At 44.3% G+C, this 19,955-nt stretch overlaps 1 long non-coding RNA gene across 1 annotated transcript; it reads left to right on the plus strand.

The window, feature by feature from the left end:
- The first annotated feature begins 5,701 nt into the window (after window positions 1-5,701).
- On the plus strand, window positions 5,702-15,535 carry LOC144369778 (uncharacterized). Its single transcript, XR_013429537.1, has 2 exons — window positions 5,702-6,652; window positions 10,476-15,535. It is a non-coding gene; the product is annotated as an uncharacterized LOC144369778 (long non-coding RNA).
- Window positions 15,536-19,955: the final 4,420 nt, after the last annotated feature.

Here is a 19,955-nt window from a genome sequence, read left to right on the forward strand (position 1 = left end):
GATCAAAAGAGAAAATGCATTTGAAAGTGTGTTGAAATTTTAAAGCACTATATAAAGAAAGCCATTAGCATTATTATTGTTTTGCTGGGCTCCGGTGGGGGTGGGGTGAGGTGGGTTGGGGGCTTGAACACTGGGCTTTGGGCGTTCTAGCCAAGTGCTCTGCCATTGAACGACAGACACCCAAGTCGTCTTATTGCTTTTGTTGTCCGTATGATGCAATCTCAGCTAAGTTGGGAAGTTATTAATTTTGTGTTTTTTAATATTTATTTAAAAATAAATATTAAATAAATATTGTGTAGGTGGACACAATATCTTTATTTCATTTTTATGTGGTGCTGAGGATGGAACCCAGTGCCTCATGCGTGCTAGGCGAGCGCTCTACCTCTGAGCCACAACCCCAGCCCCCCTTTCAGTGTTTTGCTTATACCATTTGCCACTGAATTAGTAATGATTTGGCTTGGCTCTGAGTGACAGAAAACCCCAAATAACAGTTGCTTCATGAGACAGACCAATTGAAAAGCAAGCAGTCTGCTCCAAGCAGTCTTCAGGGACGGTTCTAATGGTCCGAGTGGGCCAAGCATCAGGATAGGAAAAGGAACAGGGAGAGAAGTAAAGGGTTGTGAGCCTTACAGACTGTACAATCGTCCATCCTATGGGTCAGGATGTGTCACCTAGCCACGCTTGCTTGCAAGGGAGTCCTGCAGATGTAATATCAATTCTGGGTGGCCATGCGTTCCACTAAAATTTTTATTCCTAGGAAAGATGAGAAAAACAAATATTGCCGAGAACTGGGAATCTCTGTCTTACACTCTGCTCCTGAGGTCCTCTGGACTTCAGTGGGTACATGAGTCGACCAAGAAAATGGGGAATGAGCCAAGAAACATAGTGGGAATTACTTTGATGGGTGTAGTTTGATTTTAATACCTGGTTTCAGAATCTACAGATTCCTTAGGTGAGCTGAAATAGGTAAACTCGTGCATGTTATTATGAAAGTGTTACTAAGACAGAATAAAAAATGGCTGTGGAAAGCATCATTGACTCAGTTCTGCGGGCGGCCTCCCATGTCACCTTCTTCCTGGATTGATTGAGGGTGTCCAGAGCTTAGAGATTGGTACCCAGGAGATTATAATTTATGGAGATGACCAAGAGATGATAGAGAGAAGTTAGTACCATGGAAAGATTTTCATGACTTACGCTTTCCAAGAGAAGGGGCACATTGTGCCACACAGGGTTAAGGAGGGACACCAAGGATTGTTCTGGAGACGGAAGCAGGAACCAGGGGGAGGTTGAAGTAGAACGGGTATTGGGATATCTGAGTGAAAGACAAGGCAGGGCCCAGCAAATGATTTAGGCTTGGATAGTTGAAATTATTCCAGTGGGCTTTGGGCTACAGAGGAGGATCCAATCGGTACCTAGCACCAGGATGATTTAGGGCCAAGGTGACATTGGCTGAGTGCAAGAGTTGGACAGGAGGCTATAGGATAGGCCTTGCATGTGAGGGGCCTGCTCTAGGCAACTTGTTTTTACCCTCAGGAATTGGCTGCCCCAGAAGTGTAGTCCATTCCTGGGTCTGGAACATCCCCTCCCCTCCAGATGTCAAAACATTACAAGAGACAGAAGATAAAATACATGGTTAACACAGAGACAGAACACGTGGAATTTCTATCACCAAGAATTGTGCTTCACCCCACAAAGATTAGTGGAGGCTCTGTCTGGAGCAGTGGTTTCCAAGCCTTAGTCTCCCAAGTTGCTGGGATTCCGGGGGTGTGCCACCACACTCAATTACAAACTTTCTTTTAGGCAGGGAGACAACACTGAATGACTTGAAGGCTTTGGAGTCCGGCCTGACTGTGTGTTTGCAACCATGAGCCTCGGGAGAAATGCATGCTCTCTCGAAAGCTTGACTTCTTCATCTATAGAATAGGAAAACCAGTAATATCTACGCAGAACAGTTGTGAGAATTAAGTAAGTAATGTGTGTCCCTCTGACTTGGAGGAGTGTTACACATCATCATGGATCTCCTCTGGGTTGGTCTTGGAGAACCTCTCCCAGAGTGTTTGGCCTTGAAACTCTATGAGACTTTGCCTCCACAGCAGCCTGCTTCTATCCTAACTGAGAGGCTAGACTTCAGCAATTGTTCTCTAAGTTGTAACTCACTTTGTGGTTAATGTCCTTGGTCCAGCAAGTGTATTTCCTGTGAGATTTTTGTTCTTTCCAATTTAATCATTATGAAAAAGAAAAAAAAATTGTACGACAATAAACCATGTGATTTGTGAATTCATACTTTGTCTCTTTGTTTTAACCATACAAAGAATTGTTATTTATTATTATTATTATTATTATTATTATTATTAGCAGTACATCTATACAATGATCTAGAAGTATATGGAAAATGAGCAATTTATTTATCCAGCAGGTACTCTGTAATAGTCACTCAGGCCAGAGATAAACAAGTAAACAGAGGGTTCCGTTGGCACAGAGTTCCCACTCCAGCAGGGGGACAAGCCATAGGCACAGGGATGAACAGAGTCCAGAAGCTCGGGGGGAGAGTGGATGGTCATGAAAACAGCCTCTGCGTTCTCACTGTGTGGCCGGCTCTGTGCCGAGGGCCTATTGGTTTAATCCTTAGAACAACCCTAGGAGGCAGGCTATTATTATTGCCACCATTTTACAGATGAGCAAAGTGAAGCTCGGAGAACTTACGGTGCCAATAAAGGGCAGAAGCAGGACTCTGACCTCTTCAGAACTATGATATATGGGCTGCCATTTTTCTGCCATTTCGATTACAGCCTCTAGCCGATAGGAGTGAAATTGTATATAAATCAAGGAATGTTCAAAGTGCAGCTCTTGAGCTGAGGATGTAGCTTAGTGGTAGCACACTTGCCAGCACAGGCAAGATCCTGGGTTCAATTCCCAGCACCACGACAATAAACAAATGAATAAATGCTGCTCTTTTTTTTTTTTTTTTTTAAAGAGAGAGTGAGAGAGGAGAGAGAGAGAGAGAGAGAGAATTTTTAATATTTATTTTTTAATTCTCGGCGGACACAACATCTTTGTTGGTATGTGGTGCTGAGGATCGAACCCGGGCCGCACGCATGCCAGGCGAGCGCGCTACCGCTGAGCCACATCTCCAGCCCTAAATGCTGCTCTTTATAGTAATTTATAGGGCTCATGTTCTTAAACATAGAATATTCCTGAAAGTGCACTTTATCTGCATTAGTTCTATCCCTGGGAAAACTACTTAATCACCTACTTTGTCAGGAAGCCAAAAGCTCCTCCGGAGGCAGACTGCAGCAAAGCCTGGTTCATCACTGTTCTGTCTTATTTATTTATTTTTGTACTGAAGTTCTTTGGCAGAGGACTTGGGAAAATCTCATACTTCACAGGCTGGGAACTTCTGAGCTCAGAGCCTTGGAAAACATAAAGAGGCACAGCTGACCGTTGAGATTTAGAGGGGTACGTGCAGACACTGACGCAGGGCTTCACAATGTGCTCTAGATGGGGACGGACCCAGGGCTTTGCACATGCAAGGCAAGCACTCTGCCCTGAGCTACGCCCCCACCCCTTTTCTTGCCTCCTTCTCTCTCTCTCTCTCTCTGCACCCCCTACTAAGAACTTTACGTTCTTAGACATCCCCAATTTCTCTTCACTTCCAGAACATAAACTTGGCTTTCGATTGAGGACTATTGCTCAGAGTTGACATGTTTATCTCTGTGCATGAGCTACTGTGGGGCTAGTTACAAGCAGGAACCACAGGCTGGCTGGGTCAAGGATGCTGGGAGACCCCAGAGACTCCTTCCCCAACAGGAATGCAGCTCCTCACCGCTCTGTGAGCAAAGGGGACTTCATGGCTTGGTGAAGTGGGAAATAACTACACAAGTCTGTATTTGAACTGTTGATGAAGAATGAAAACTAGTAATCCACAATTCCCAGCACATAGTTAGCATATATTTTTAAAATACGTAATTTTTTGGTTGAAGGTGAACACAATAACTTTATTTATTTTTATGTGGTACTGAGGATTGAACCCAGTGCTTCACGCATGCCAGGCAAGCACGCTACCACTGAGCCTCAGCCCCTGCCCCAGAGTTGGTATATTAATTAGTTATTACTGAATAAGAAATAGCTCCAAAGCATAATAGCTTAAAACAAAATAAAACAAAAGTCATTTATTATCTCCCTTGGTTTCTGTGGGCTAAGAATACAGAGAGGGCAGAGCAGGGATAATTAATCTCTGTTCCACAGTGTTTGGGCCCCTGCAGGGAGACTTGGAGGCTCTGGGCTGAGATTATCTGAAGCCTCATCCACCCCCACACGTGGGGGGGCACTCAGCATATGACTGGCTGTTGGCTGGGGGTCGAGGGATGCTGCTGGGACATCCCATGAGTTCTCTCCATGTAGCCTGGGCTTCCTCACAAAATGGTGCTTCAGGTCAAAGGGCAAGCACCTTGGGAGAGGGAGAAAGAAGGAGAGCTAGACACCGTAACCTTTTGACGGCCCAGCCTCCAAAGTCACATGTGTCATGTCTGCTGTGCTTCATCAGTCAGGGCAGTCACCACGCAGACACCACGGCTGGGGAAGGCTACCCTTCCACCCCCAGGAAAGGCATCAGTGCCCTTGTGTGGGGGGAGCACACGAGGCGGGATAAATACTCGGGAGGTTACCTCTGGGAAATAACATCTGCCACCAATGGTACTCCACTAATTCTTACCGGGTACCTCTGTGAGGCCCACTACCTGCTCTGGAAGAAATGACAGTCTACCAATGAAGTAAACCACAGAATCATGGAGCTCTGGATAAATGGCCCCTAAGTTAGGGAGTTATATGCAACTTAGTTGCCCTCACCAGTGGGGTCCAGAGGTAGTCTTGCCAGGTCCTGGACTATCAGGACCATGAACAAGCGTTTCTGTCCCCTGGATTTCTATGTGTGCACACACAAGTGAGACATGTCCTCTGCTCACTCCACATGCTGGCTCACCCAGCTTTGGCTCTGAAATGTGCCTTAGGAGAAGCACTGAGCAAAAGCCAGGCGGAGCTTCTTCCCCGTCATGTGATCTTGAACAAGTAAACTCTCCTCTCTAAACTTCTGTTTACGCTTGTAAAATGGGATGATTGACTCAGCCAAGAAAAGGTCTCTGAAAGTCTGGGCATAAGGTAAAGGATTGGTGTATGCTCTTTCCTGTCATCCTGCAGCATCGTCCAGCCCCAGGCCCGCCTGAGGGCTATCTCCCAGTTCTCTAGAAGATGAGGCTTTGTCTGTTTTGCTGTTTACTTCTAAGGTCCAGGTTTTCTGAAGTAAAGTGTTGACCATTAGATTTTCTAGAGTGGTGAAGATGATTCCTAAAGTTGTGGGTCTCAATGCTCCTAGGGCCATCGATGATTCTTCTGGAATTGAGAACACCTGTTCAAGGATGCTTTTCCTGTCTGGCTGTGTGGACCTCTGCTGATTAATTTCTCCTCTGTCCCAGTCTTACCATCCTCCTGGCGCTCCCAGGAATGAGTTACCTACACCATGCACATAAGTTCATTCTGCATTGGTATGAGAGTCAGGTTTGTGACTTTTAGAAAAATATGCATTGATACCCACCAAGTCCTATGGAAGCCAGATTTAAAATTAGGTAGTCAGTGTAGTTAGGTAAATCGGGTCTAATATCGAGTAAGATTTAAAATGGAGGCCATGGAGGCCATGCAGGCCATGCTGAGAATGAATTCTCAGGAAACTCTTGGAATGTTAATGAAGTCCTGAGAAAAGCCCTAGGCCCAAAGTCCATCCCAAAGAAATGTTAATGAACAGCCCCAGCAGATTTAAAGAGAGCCCATCTCAAAGAAGTGTTAATGAAGTCCTTCCTGCCCAGATTACTTCTTTGGCCCACCTGTGTCCCACCCCTCGGACCTTCCCACCTACATTCCATCCCCAAAACTATAAAAAAGGGAGACATCCGCACTTCCGCGGATTCCACCTCTTGGGTCCCCTTCTTCCTCCGGGAGAAGTCTTTTCTGCTGTCCTTTAATAAACTTCTAATCTCTACTCTGACCTTGCCTCAGCGTGCTTCTCTGGTGTTATTCTTCAACATTGGGGAAGCAAGGACTCGTCACCCATCAACAGCGGTAACACTACGTGTCACAGGGAAACAGAAAGTAATTAGCTGTCACCGTGCCACCCATCTGTCACCCCAGTTACTCAGGAGGCCGAGGCAGGAGGATCGAAAGCTCAAGCCCAACCTGAGCAACTTCGTAAGGACTGAAAATAAATAAAAAGGGCTGGGAGTGTGGCTCAGTGGTGGAATGACCCTGAGTTCAATCCCCAGTACTACCAAAAAAAAAAAAAAAAGAAAAAAGAAAGAAAGAAAAATAGAAAGTAGAGTCATGGCAATTAACTGGAGGAAGAAATCTGAAGGAATTCAGGGAGACTTTCTAGAAAGGATGTCAGTAGTTATAGAGGACCCTTTCACAACCGGAGAGGGCCTTTGAAGGGTGGGAGGCCATCTGCACAGAAGAGGGGCCACATAATGGAGAGAAGTCAACTGAATGAACCAGAAAGCCACGGTCCGGAGATGATAATAAATAATATTTTGAAACCAACCACATGAAAGATGACAGATAAGCTGCCACCTCATCGGTTGTGAGTTATCAAGATGCAAACCAGCAGTTGGTATGTGTTTGAATTGTATTTGTTTAATTGTATTTGTTTTTGTCTTTCCTGGTTGCTTTGCTTTCCCAACTTGGAGGAGGGGGAAACGTGCTCAGAACGGTGCCTTCCGGCTCGCATCTGCACGAGCCTGCATGGGTGGCCTCTCGTGGGTTTCATTTAGAAAGGAAATGAAATGGTGCTGTGGGTCGTAAAGTTTTTATTTTTTTCCCCTGGGCTCAGCAGAGCAGCCCTGTGAGGCAGGCTGGGTGTGCCTGCTGGAGGGGTTCCCAGGACCAGCCTGAATTTGTAACAGGTATGAAAAAGCAGTGGTTTCCTGGCTTTGAAATGTTTCTCGAGAACTCGACAGGCGCCCTGAATGAAAATAAAGTCTTTTCACCTCTCCTCTCCTTTATGACCTTCCTTTGTTGAACAGCAGGAATCTCTACTACCCTATATTTTGTTTTTTGGATGTTGTGATAAACTATACAGAACATAAAGTTCACTATTTTCCCCTTTCAGTTTCCAGAATTGCACCCAGGTATGCAGCATACTAAGCATGCAACCCACCACCAAGCTATACCCCAGTCTCCTATTTTTACCATTTTTTTTGATACTGGGAGTTGAACCCAGGAGTGCTCTACTACTGAGCAACATCTCCAACCCTTTGTACTTTTTGTTTTGAGACAGGATTTCACTAAGCCGTTCAGATTGACCTTGAATTTAAAGATCCTCCAACCTCGGGCCCCCTGAGTCCATGGGATGACAGGCATGCACCTCTGCACCCAGCTAGAAGTTCCTTATAATCCTCTACCCCTGAGCTTCCCAGGCTTGTCTTGGTTCCTGCTCTTAATTCTGTGAGCTGCTCAGTATCACTGAAATAACCTTTTGGGTCTTAGCATTTATAAGTCAATTTCTTTTGCTTTCTATCAAAGACCTTTAAATGATAACGATTCCAAGTGCAATTCTTGAATTTCTTCAAGAAATACAGGAATACCCTAAAACTCACTTGACTTGAAAATGATCTATTTTATTATGGTCCATTTCTCTCGGCATGTCTTGACAGCTATTTTTAAAACATGTCATAGGCAAAAGAAAATCTGTTCTGCTTCCCTCTGTGTCCCCAGTCTTAGGGTCTGCGTCTCTCTGGGAGGGGGAGGAGGAGGAGAAAGAAGGCTTGAAGAAGGGAGCAGAGAGAGGGATGTTAATATGGAGTAGAACCTTCAATTGTATAAAATGTGGAAACTTCCAAAAGCGTGTCTGTTCCGCTGCTAGAGGTCTACGCCTTTGTACAAAGAGTGTTTCTAATTCAGGGCTTGATTTACTGTCTCCAGTTCTTGGCGTAGCCTCAAAGTAAAGATGCACTTGGGTTGGAGAGTTATTCCCATCTGAGTGAGAAAAAAATTGTGTCTGCATTTTCCATTATTTGCTTTGTGTTTTCTTAAATGAGAGAAATCCTCTAGAGTCAGAAACTCTCCAAGTTCTCTAAAAACTCGCCTCATTTGGGCCACTGCTCTGTGAGCCCTTTTTTCTAAAGAGCTGCTTCTGGTCTGGATGCTTCTCCACAAAGCGTTTCAGAATGTGTTGGTCTCTTTTTTCTGAACCACATCAAAGAGCACAGATTGTTTCCTTTCTGAGAACAAAACTCTTTAATGACAAGAAAGAACAAGAAACTGAGCAGCCAATCATCCCTATCAGGAAAGACACCCGTAACCCTAACAATGACAAATGATCCACTTTGGCAATCTCTAACCTCTTTTTGAAATTTAAGCCCAAGTACAGTAATAATGACCTGGTATGTGTCTCTCACATGCAATCACATCTTTCTACTCTAAAACTTTTCTTGAACCTGGGTTAATGATTCATTTTCATAGGGCAGTTTAGTAAAAACCATCCAATATTTTACAAAACATTTTAAAAAGCTACAAATAGCTAGCAAAATGAAGAGTGAAATTGAAAATATTTACCAAGATTATAAGTATCCCCACTGAGGATTGAATACAGGGCCTCATGTGTGCTAGGTAAGTGCTACATACTGAGCTACATCCTCAGCCCTAAAACCACAAGTATTCTTGTTATTTGACTCAGCAAAGATATTTATAGGACTTGATCTTACAGATACATATATACGTGAAATAATATGCATATGTGAAAATAATAGCCCATCTGGTGAAGTAGAATGTAGCTGTTAGAAAAGGGAACATTCATGGGGCATGGTGGGGCACAGTTTTAATCCCAGGTACCCCAGAAGACGGAGGCAGGTGGATTACAAGTTTGAGACCAGCCTTGGCAACTTAGTGAATCCTGTCTCAAAAATTAAAAAAAAAAAAAAAAAAAGAAAAGAAAAGGATTGGGCTTCTAACCAGAGCACTTGCCCGGTATGTATGAGGCCATAGGTTCCATCCCTAGAACATGTCCCCTGCCCTTCATGCAAGAGAACGCAGTCTTTTTTTTTTTTTAATTTTTAATTTTTTTTAGTTGTTCATGGACCTTTATTTATTTATTTTTTACTTATATGTGGTGCTGAGAATCAACCCAGTGCCTCACACGTGCTAGGCAAGTGCTCTACCACTAAGCCACAAACCCAGCGCACAAAAGAACTTCTAAGAATCTCTAGTATGTACTGTTAAAAAGCCAAACAACAACAACAACAACAAAAACAAAAACCAAAAAAGCAAAACAAAATCAACAAGGTATATAGTATAGTTATTGACTGTCGATGCATATTAGAACAATATGTATATAGTATAGTTATTGACGGTTGATGCATATTAGAGTCACCTGTGAATTTGTTATTGTTGTTGAGGGGGGATACTGGGGATTGAACCCAGGGTCTCACACTGACTAGACAAGAGCTACATCACTGAGTGACATCCCTAGCCTTTCTATTTTGAGAGAGGGTCTCACTATGTTGCCCAGGCAGACCTCAATTTGTGATCCTCCTGTCTCAGCCTCCTACATCTCTGGGATGATCGGTATGTGCCACCATACATGGCCATCTGGGAAAAATTTTTAAAAACTGTCAGCTGGACCCTTTCCCAGAGATTATGATTTATATTTTCTGAAAAAAAAAAAAAAACAAAAAAAAACTCCCCCAAGTGATTCTAATGTACAGCCAAGGTCGAGATAAACTGATAAATGATATACTTCTATGAGCTTAAAAAAAGATTAAAATGCATTCACATTTATAAGCTGAGATATCTCTAGAAGGATACGTACCCAAGGAAGTGCTATCAGTGGCTGTGTTCGGATGGGAACTGGGCATAACTCCATCTGTATACTCTTTCAACCATTTGAATTTTTTTTTTTTTTTTAAAGAGAGAGGAGAGAGAGAGATAGAGAGAGAGAGAATTTTTAACATTTATTTTTTAGTTCTCGGCGGACACAACATCTTTGTTGGTATGTGGTGCTGAGGATCGAACCCGGGCCGCACGCATGCCAGGCGAGCGCGCTACCGCTTGAGCCACATCCCCAGCCCTCAACCATTTGAATTTTAAACCTTGGGAATTTTTTTTTTTCTGGGATCAAACCCAGGACCTCCCACATGGTAGGCAGCCACTCTGCCACTGAGCTGAGCCTCTAAAAAAAAAACCAGATTGAGACAGTGTCTTGCTAAGTGGCTAAGGCTGGCCTCATGCAGCCTTGTGATCCCCGGCTCAGCCCGTGGGTGGCTGAGATGAACAGGTGAGCGCCACCACACCTGGCTCTGAACGTATTACCTATTCAAAAAATATGTAAGTGAAATAGAATTTTAGAAATAATCTTCTCAAGTGCTACTTTGAAAAGAGCAGGTGAAAACTATTAAGCAATATGATCTCCCTCTCCCCCTTTTCTTCCATCCTCACAGTTCAAGAGACAGAAGCAAGAGGCAGGTGACTGTGAAATGGATCAGAATGTCATTTTCCAGGCAGCCCCTCCTTTCTGGTTGGCCTGGAGATGGAGCTGCCGTTCTGACCATCGGGAGGAAAGAAAGACAGGGGCTTTCATCAACTGTTTCCTGTCCGTCCATGCATCCATGCAAAACGTCAGTAAAACATGTGTGGACTGCACAACAGGCACAGGGTCCCTGCTCTGATGGAGCTCAAACTGGGGGGAAAGAAATTTTAAGCAATAATGATAATGATGTTGTTAATAAGAGCAATTCATCGTGATGAGGGCTAACGTAGGGGTGCATACAGGTGATTTTGTGTTCTTAAATACTTGGGATTCTCTATGGCACATAAAAGTGAAAAATTCTTGGACAAGGAATTTCAACCTGACTGACACCTGTGTTATCTTCCCCGGGATCAATTCATGGAAGTGGGTAGAGGTGGGAAGGGAATGCCAACAATAGGCAAGAACAGGCTGCAAAATCTTTCCCAGCATAGCCATTGAACTTTTTTTTTTGCGTGCCGACCAGACTTCTACATTCATAAATATGAATGAACTGAAGCTGGGCGCAGTGGCACATTCCTATCAATTCAGCTACTTGGGAGGCTGAGGCAGGAGGATCCCAGGTTAGAGGCCTGCCTGGGCAATTTTGTGAGATCCTGAATCAAAAATAAAAAAGTATCGGGATTGTGGCTCAGTCATAGAGCACCTCTGGGTTCAGTCCCCAGTACCAAAATAAGTAGATATAAGAAAAAAATTTAAAAAATATGAATTAAACTTATTGTTGATTTCAATACAGTGTTACCCAGGCTGGCCTGGAACGTGCCATCCTCCTGCCTCAGCCTCCCAAGTAGCTGGGACCACAGGTGTGTCTCACCACATCCTGCCAGATGCAGATTTTTAAAGAAAGCTTGGTTGGCATGAAGAAAGCAAGGTGTAATTGTAGTTTTCAGGGAAGGTAAGGTTGCAGAAAATATGCACATGTTGTAGACAAGAGTAGGTACCAGCGGGAAGCATGTGGTTGGAAGAGAGTTTAATAAATGAAACAGTCTCAGAAGAGACAGATGGGAGTGTGATTGTAGGAAAGACCGTGTCCGCAAGCTTCCTGGGTCCCAGGGATCACCCAGGGCGCTAGCTAACAATAGGTTGCTCTGTACCTTCCCAGGAAAGTCTGATTCTTGAGGTCTAGGTTTGGGGCCCTGGAATTTGTATTTCCAGCAAGTTCTCCTTGATGATTAGTAAATAACTCTCATCTTTAGAAATCTGGGGACACGATGATTGGAAACCCATCAGGAGAGCCCAGTGGAAGCAGAACCCATTCTAGGTATTCACCCACCCGAGTCCTCTGCTGCACCAGCTGAGCTGTGGAAGCCCCCCCCCCCCCTCTAGGTATCTCAGAGGAACCTAATACCAGGAAGCAGATCTGTACGGAAGCAGCCAACCCTCCCACCAGGGCCAACAGAATCCGGGAACCACAGAAGCATCCTCATAGCCAGCAACCCCTGGAGCAACCTGAATGCCCATCAGTGTAAGAATGGATGAGGAGCCAGCATGGTGGGCTACACCTGGAATCCCAGCAGCTAGGTGGGCTGAGGCAGGAGGATCACAAGTTCAAAACCAGCCTCAGCAAAACGAGGTGCCAAGCAACTCAGTGAGACCCTGTCTCTAAATAAAACACAAAATAGGGCTGGGGATGTGGCTCAGTGGAAGAGCACCCCTGGTTCAATCCCCCAGTACCAGGAAAAAAAAAAAAAGGATAGATGAGGAGTTGCCATATGTTCATAAAATCGACTGCCTCCCGGGCATCAAACAGAGGGACTACTGCTTCACACAACGGGAAGCAGAGCATTGAGCAGAAGCAGCTCGACGCAGCATGGCTCTGTCTACACAAAGTCCCCAGACAGTAAAACTAAACTGTATTATTTAGCATGTCTACCAAGGAGAAAAGGAAGAGGCAATTCTGAAGCTCACGATAGTGGTGAGCTGTGTTGAAGAAGAAAATAGATTATAACATATTATATTTAACATAATGTATGTATACAGTGTGTGTGTGTGCGCGCGCGTGTGTGTGCGCGTGTGTGTGTGTGCGTGTGTGTGTGTGTGTGTGTGTGTGTGTTTGCGTGCTCGCGCACATGCAGGCAAGGGGTTGGGTCCTGGTGTGCAGGCAACAATGTATGTCCTGGCTGGATGATGCTCACATGAGTGTTTGTTTTATAATTAGTCATAGATTGGTGCGCGTATCTTATCTCCTTTTCTCTATGTGTTATGTCATTTCACAGTAACCTCCCCTCCCCCACCCCCACGTCCTGGGGATTGAACTCAGGACCTCACGTGTGCTAGGCAAGCACTGAGCTACCTCCCCCTCCTAAAATCTCATCTTTTCTTTCCTTGTTTTTTTTTTTCTTTTTTCTTTTTTGTGGTGCTAGGGATCAAATCCAGGCCCTCACACATGCTAGGCAAGCACTGTACCACTGAACTATATCCCCAGCCACAGAAACATACTTCAAAAAAAAGTACTAAGGAGTATCATCAATTCAGCGTGCTCCCTGGCCAATGAGGAAACTCCTCTGAAATATGGCAGGGAGGCTGGGAGGCTGGGAGGCTGGGAGGCAGGGAGGCAGGGAGGCGTGCAGCAGGCTTTGTGTTTGTGACCATCACCCTCTACACAGTCACAATGGCTGTTCACCCTGCAGAGAGGGCCCCCCAGCCTAAGTGTTTCTTCGAGGCCTTTCATTCCTACGTGGCCCCCATCCGCACACGCTTGCTTCTTGCCTTCCCAGCTCGTGGCGGATTTAAAAATAAAACAGCAAAATTGCAAGGAAATGCCCAGTTGCTGAGTGCAGGGCACCAGGGACGAGATGGAAGACAACCAGAAAGTGACAAAGCACAGAGAGCCAGGTGTGAGGCCTGTGGGGACCATGGGCCAGCAACCTCAGAGCCTCCCTGCTTTTATCCTTGCCACTGGGGCTGGTCCTGGTCCTCTGGAAATATGTAGGTGACAATTGGTCTGCTCTAAGAAAGCAGGGGTACGTGTCATTTATTGGACAAAATTTCTATTAAAACAAAAATTTTTTGAGGTTTGGCACTTAAAGGGGTAGGCTGAAAAATTTTTAATTTTTAAAAATTGCGCCATAATATATAGAGAGAGTAAAATTGACCATTTTAGCTATTTTTATACAGTTCTCTGGCATGAATTATACCCTCATGGTTGTGCTACTATCACTAGTATCCACCCACAGAACTTTTTCAACTTTACAAACAGAAACTCTGTACCTACTCTTTTTTTTGGTGGTGCTGGGGATTGAACCTGGGGCCTTGTGCATGCAAGGTAAGCACTCTACCAATTGAGCTATGTCCCCAGCCCCCCAGCCCTGTACCCACTAAGCCACAGCTGCCCACTCTCCCCACCACTCACCCCTGGCACTCACCATTCTACTTGCTATCTCTATGAATTTGCGTACTCTGGGTCTCTGGTACCTCACTACAATTCTTGTCTTTGGCTTATTTCACTTAGCATAACATCTTCAAGGTTAAGTGTATCCATGTTGCAGTGTGTGTCGGAATTTCTTTCCTTTTGAAGGCTGAATGATAATCCATTTTAAATCTATGCCACAGCTTGGTCATCCGTCAGCGGGCACTTGAGACTGGAGTTGGTTCCATCTTTTGTCCATTGTGAATAGTGCTGCTATCCATGAACTCCGATATACAAGTGTCTGAATCCCTGGTTTAATTTCTATTGAGTATAGACCCAGAAGTAGAATTGCTGGATTATATGGTAATTCTATGGTGAATTTTTTTTTTTTTTGGTATTGGGGATTGAACCCATGGGCACTTAACCACTGAGTCACATCCTCAGCCCTTTTTTGTATTTTATTTAGACATAGGGTCTTGCTGAGTTGCTAAATTGCTGCGGCTGGCTTTGAACTCTGATTTGCAATCCTCCTGCCTCAGCCTCCCAAGCCTCTGAGGTCATAGGCATGCACCACCATGCTCGGCTCTGGTTGATCTTTTGACAAACTACTGTTTCCTATAGTGGAAAGTGCCATTTCACATTCCTACCAGCAATTTCCTCACATCCTCAACAACACTTACTGTTTTCTGTCTTGTTTGTTTTGAAAATAGCTTCTCCCTAATGGGAGAAGCTGAAACTTTATTTACGTGAAGAAACTCATTCTCCAATGATACCCAATAAAAGAAACAAGACTTTTCCATATATGGCCAAGGTGGGTATTTTCTTCTCTAGAGGAGTGTTCTAGAGGTTTCACTTGGAGTTAGGCACCTGCCTTCCTTCTATTCAAGAGAACTTCTGGAATCTCTTCTGCCACTCTGGGAACTGTGATGCATATGGATAGATGGGAGGGTGCATACAGAAAAAGCTGAGAACCAGTTTAGAAAGATGCTCAATAGTTGGTTGATTTTACATTTCCACCTGATTTCTGTGGACTTTCCCTCCACTCTCTTTTTGCCCTATTATTTTCCACCTAATCTTTAAATACCAATCTTGCCTTTGCTGTCAGTATGCTTGTGCACTAATTAGATATGGTTTTCTGCTCTTTACTCTAAATGGCCTATTCCTATGGTAAATTACACCATTCATAATTTCCAGTTTATTGCTTTTCTCCAAACACTTTTGCTTTCATTACAAGTTCATAAATTAAAAGTCAACTGCCCAAAGATTAAAAAGAGAAAAATCTGCAATATGGGGGAGACCCCCTTCTAAATATGTATGTTACATGAGAGAACAGACTTTGAACGGTTGCCATCTACTCCACAAGAAGGGTTAGTGAGGGAAGGAAGAACTCCAAGCCCTAGGGATCCTGAGCTCAATTGCTTGTTAGCGCCAGTGCAACCAAGAATCCAAGACCAAACAGGAGCACCCAAGGAGGGTGGCAGAATGTGAGCTGCACAGTAATGGGCCAGATGATTCCCAAGTCACAGATATCAACCGTTTTTTAGATGACAACCAAAATGAAACACATTTGTGTGTGTGTGTGTGTGTGTGTGTGTGTGTGTGTGTGTTGGGGAAAAACACAAAAACCTTAAAACTCTCAAAGGATATTTGTGGCCCTTAGTGGAGAAACTGCCATACAGGACAGCTAGCTGTGAATTCTGTCATCCTTTGGGGCCACAGTTCAGTTTTCTGCCCATGTCTGGTTAAGATAATGCCACCTCTTACATTGCCTTAAAACAGCTGTGCTGTAGACAAGAGCTGATTGGACGAAGGGCGGTAAACCTGTAAATTGGTAAAGAACAAAGTTGAGATGGCAGGTGTGAAAGTAAATGCTTGCAAACGTGGATGATGTTCCAAAGGATGGAGGGACACGTTTGCTTAAAAAGAAACTGGGGGGCTGGGACTGTGCCCTTGCCTGGCATGTTGTGAGGCACTGGGTTTAATTCTCAGCACCACATATAAATAAATAAAATAAAGGTCTAACAACAACTAACGATATATTTTAACAAAGAAGAAGAAAGTAAAAGAATTACGTGAACCTATTAGTTCAAGATGTTTGGGGAAGAACAATTGAAAGAGAGAAGCCGGAATAAGGTTACTGATGGTTAGGTGCTATGGTGCACACCTGTAATCCCGGCCACTCAGGAGGCTGAGGCAGGAGGATCTCAAGTTTGGGGCCAGCCCTGGCAATTGTTTTAGACCCTGTCTCAAAAAAAAATAAAAAGAACTGGGGATGTGGCTCAGTGCTAAAGTGCCCCTAGATTCAATCCCCAGTAGAAATTAATTAATTAAAGGCTGCCAGTGTCTCATTAGTGTAACTGACGTCTTCAAAATCGGCCTTTTTCACAAAATGACCTTGGTCAAAAGGACATGCTCATCATCTTCTCCTAGCTAGATACCAGAAGAACATCAGAATGAAAATTGATAAAATTAACTTTTAGTTAATTCAAAAAAGTCATTACCCTGTCATGAGAGGTTTATTTTTTAAACAAATATTTATTCTTAAGTTTTAGGTGGACATAATATCTTTATTTTACACTGACGTGGTGCTGAGGATTAAACCCAGTGCCTGGTGGATGCTAGGTGAGCCTCTACCACTGAGCCACACCCCCAGCCCCGTCAGGAGAGGTTTCTACAGACTCGGTCTGAGGCACAGTTAGATTCAATCAAATCTATTTTATCAATGCTCACCACACTTCAGACATATCCTAATTCTAGGTCCTAACTGAGTCTACACCTACGGGTCCCAGATGCTCACCTGGGATGTGTGTTAAGTTTGGGAGGCTGGGACTTGATCTGGGCCAGAGGAGTCTGGTGCAGGGGGGACAATAGTGGTGGAGGTCTCTTTCTGTTTGGGTCCTGTTAGTCCTGCTGGCCCCCAAAAGTCTGGTTTTTTAAGTCCCAGTTCAGTTGTGCTTGCAGCTGGTAACGGGGGGGGGGGGGGGGGAGTTGTGGGGTGTGCGCCCAGGGTGTAGACTCTTACTAACTTAAGTCTAAGTTCTGCAGTTATCCAGGTTTTGAAGTTCACATTGCATCATGAGCATATTGCTTATAGTTTTTTTAATCCAACACACACACAATAATTAATAGAATCAACAGTCAATAATCTATAATATTTCTGGTACTCATGTCACCTACACATGTTCTTCCTGCTTCCTATCCTGTCTTTTTGTCATTTTGCTACTGGTCTACTGTGAGAAGTGGTGGGGAAAAAAATGTACACCAGTGAGGTCATTTGAGCTTTTTACTAGTGTTTTTGTTTTTGTTTTTTTGTACCAGGGATTGAACTCGGGGGCACTCGACCACTGAGCCCCATCCCCAGCCCTATTTTGTATTTTATTTAGAGACAGGGTCTCACTGAGTGGCCAAGCACCTCATTGTTGCTGAGGCTGGCTTTCAACTTGCGATCCTCCTGTCTCAGCCTCCCTAGCTGCTGGGATTACAGGCGTGTACCACTGTGCCCGGTTTTTGAGAAAGAAAAAAAAATGATTAAAGAAGGTTGAAAAGTGGTTTGTGGATGATCTGTGGGTCTTAATGAGCCAGGAAATGTTGTGGAGGCAAGGCTATAATAGTAATGAAGTCAGAATTAAGCAATCTAGCTCAATAAACGGCATATCCAAATATTCACACGGGGGAATTTGTTTTTAATTTCAATTCCAAAGCCCTTTCCCTGCCTGGGCGAACTTGACCCATTGTCATCAGAGAACAGTTTCTCTGGGCAGGCCTGCAACGTGTCTGGACCTTCAAGGGAACCCTAGAACTGGGCTCCACGATGCTTACCTGTGAGCCCGGCAATTGGGGATGCTGGGGAAGGAGGATTGCAAGTTCAAAGCCAGTTTCACCAACTTAACAAGGCTCTAAGCAACTTAGCAAGACCCTGTATCAAAATAAGACATTAAAAGGACTGAGGGTGTAGCTCAGTGGTGGAGCTCTTACCTAGCATGCACACAGCCCTGGGTTTGATCCTCAGAACTGGGGAAAAAAATCCCCTCATTTATTTTCTCTTTAATATCTGTAAGCTCTGCAAGAATGAATCCACATCGATTTTCTTTTTCCTCCTTCCTTTAGACTAAGATGGCTCTGAGGATGATTACCAGAAAGACTTTAGGAGTGAGCTGAAATCCATGGAGAGATCCATGCCTGAACTGGAAACAGCTGCCACTAACAGCCACAGGCACTGCCCATTTCTCCCTGCTGTGTGTGTGTAAGCACCTCCCAGCTCCCCATGCCCTTCCTCCTCCTTCCTGACTCAGGCTCCCTTTGGAGGTCCCTGCAGCAGACTCTAAGCATCTGCTGTCCCTTAGAGTTACTTCCACTTTTGGGTCTCCGGCTGGAGTAGCAGCCCAGGGACAGGCTTCAGGTGGAGCTCTTATTTGGCTGCGTGTGTCACGGAGCCCTGCACCAAAAGCTTTGCATCTAAAATCCTTACCTGTTTGCACCATATACTCCTCACTTGATTTTCATTCTCAGACCCACACTCTCTCATCAAAACGATGTGGTCTTCATGCCATTGTATATATTGTTTTCCTTTTCTGAAAATAATTCCCTTTTAAAAAATTGTAGCAAAATACACAGAGCCTAGCCCATCAAGGTAGTACATGCCTATAATCCCAGGAACTCCAGAAGCTGAGGCACCAGGATTGCAAGTTCAAGGCCAGTCTCAGCAATTTAGCAAGACCCTGTCTCAAAATTAAAAAATAAAAAGGACTGAGGACATTGCTCTGTGGTAAAGCACTCCTGGGTTTAATCCCCAATACAGAGTAAAAATAAAAGAAAATAAAATTTACCATCTTTTAGGGGTGCTTAACCACTGAGCCACATTCCCAGCCCTTTTTTATATTTTATTTAGAGACAGTGTCTTGCTGAGTTGCTCAGGATATCAGATGTCAGGAAAAACCACTCAGGATTCAAAGTACTGGTACAGGGAAGCACAATACCATGATTCTCTTAAATTTGGGGGGGATTTGGTAGACAGCATAGCTGTTTTGGAACAGAACCCAGCAAAATCTCCCATATGAAGTGAAAAGTGCAAAATGGTAGGAGTTGAGACCAAAAGATTGGAGTTGGGTTGGCACTGACTGTTAAGAGAACAAAACTCTGTTTTAATCTTGGCTCCACTGCCTACTCGTGTAGCTTTGTGGTTGGACAAACTACTTAACTTCTCTAAATCCTAGCTGCCCATTTGCAGCTGAGGATGATACTACAACCACTTCATAAGCCCTTGATGTTGACTTGGACAATGCCCACAGTCAGGGAATGCTGGCTGTCTACCCTTCTTCCCAGATTCTTTTTTTTTGTGTGTGTTAATCAGCTTTCCATCACTATAATAAAATACCTGAGATAATCAACTTATAAAGAGAACAGGTTTTTGGCTTACAGTTTGGATCACAATGGTCTGTAGGCCTTGTTGCTTTGGGCCTGTGGTGAGGCAGAGCATCATGGCGGGAACACCAGGCAGAGCAAAACTAATCACTTGTGGCCAGGAATCTAAGAGAGTGAGGAGGAGCCAGGATCCACAATTACCTTCTAGTGCATGCCCGCAGAGACCTCAAGACCTCCCACTAGACCTTACCCCTTAGAGGTTTCATGTCCTCCCAGTAATAGTATCTAGGTACCAAGCCTTTAGCAAATGGGCCTTTGAGGGACATTCCAGATCCAAACTGTAGCATTCTCTCCGTCTTCTAGATCAAACTGGTCGTCACAAGGGTTAGTCTTTTTTTTTTTTTTCTGGTACTGGGGATTGAACACAGGGCCACTTAACCACGGAGCCCTATTTGTATTTTATTTAGAGACAGGGCCTCATGAGTTGCTTATTGTGTCACTTTTGCTGAGGCTAACTTTGAACTCGGGATTCTCCTGCCTCAGCCTCCCAAGCTACTGGGATTATAGGCATGCACCACTGAACCTGGCACCAGGTTTTTAGTCTTCTTCCTGTTTCTTACTTTCTGGAAGTGGGTCTGAGAGCAGAGTTGGTGTTTTAAAATGCAGGTTTTATAATTATTCATG

The sequence above is a fragment of the Ictidomys tridecemlineatus genome, chromosome 13, assembly GCF_052094955.1.
Source record: "Ictidomys tridecemlineatus isolate mIctTri1 chromosome 13, mIctTri1.hap1, whole genome shotgun sequence".
In the NCBI taxonomy this organism is placed as follows: domain Eukaryota; kingdom Metazoa; phylum Chordata; class Mammalia; order Rodentia; family Sciuridae; genus Ictidomys; species Ictidomys tridecemlineatus.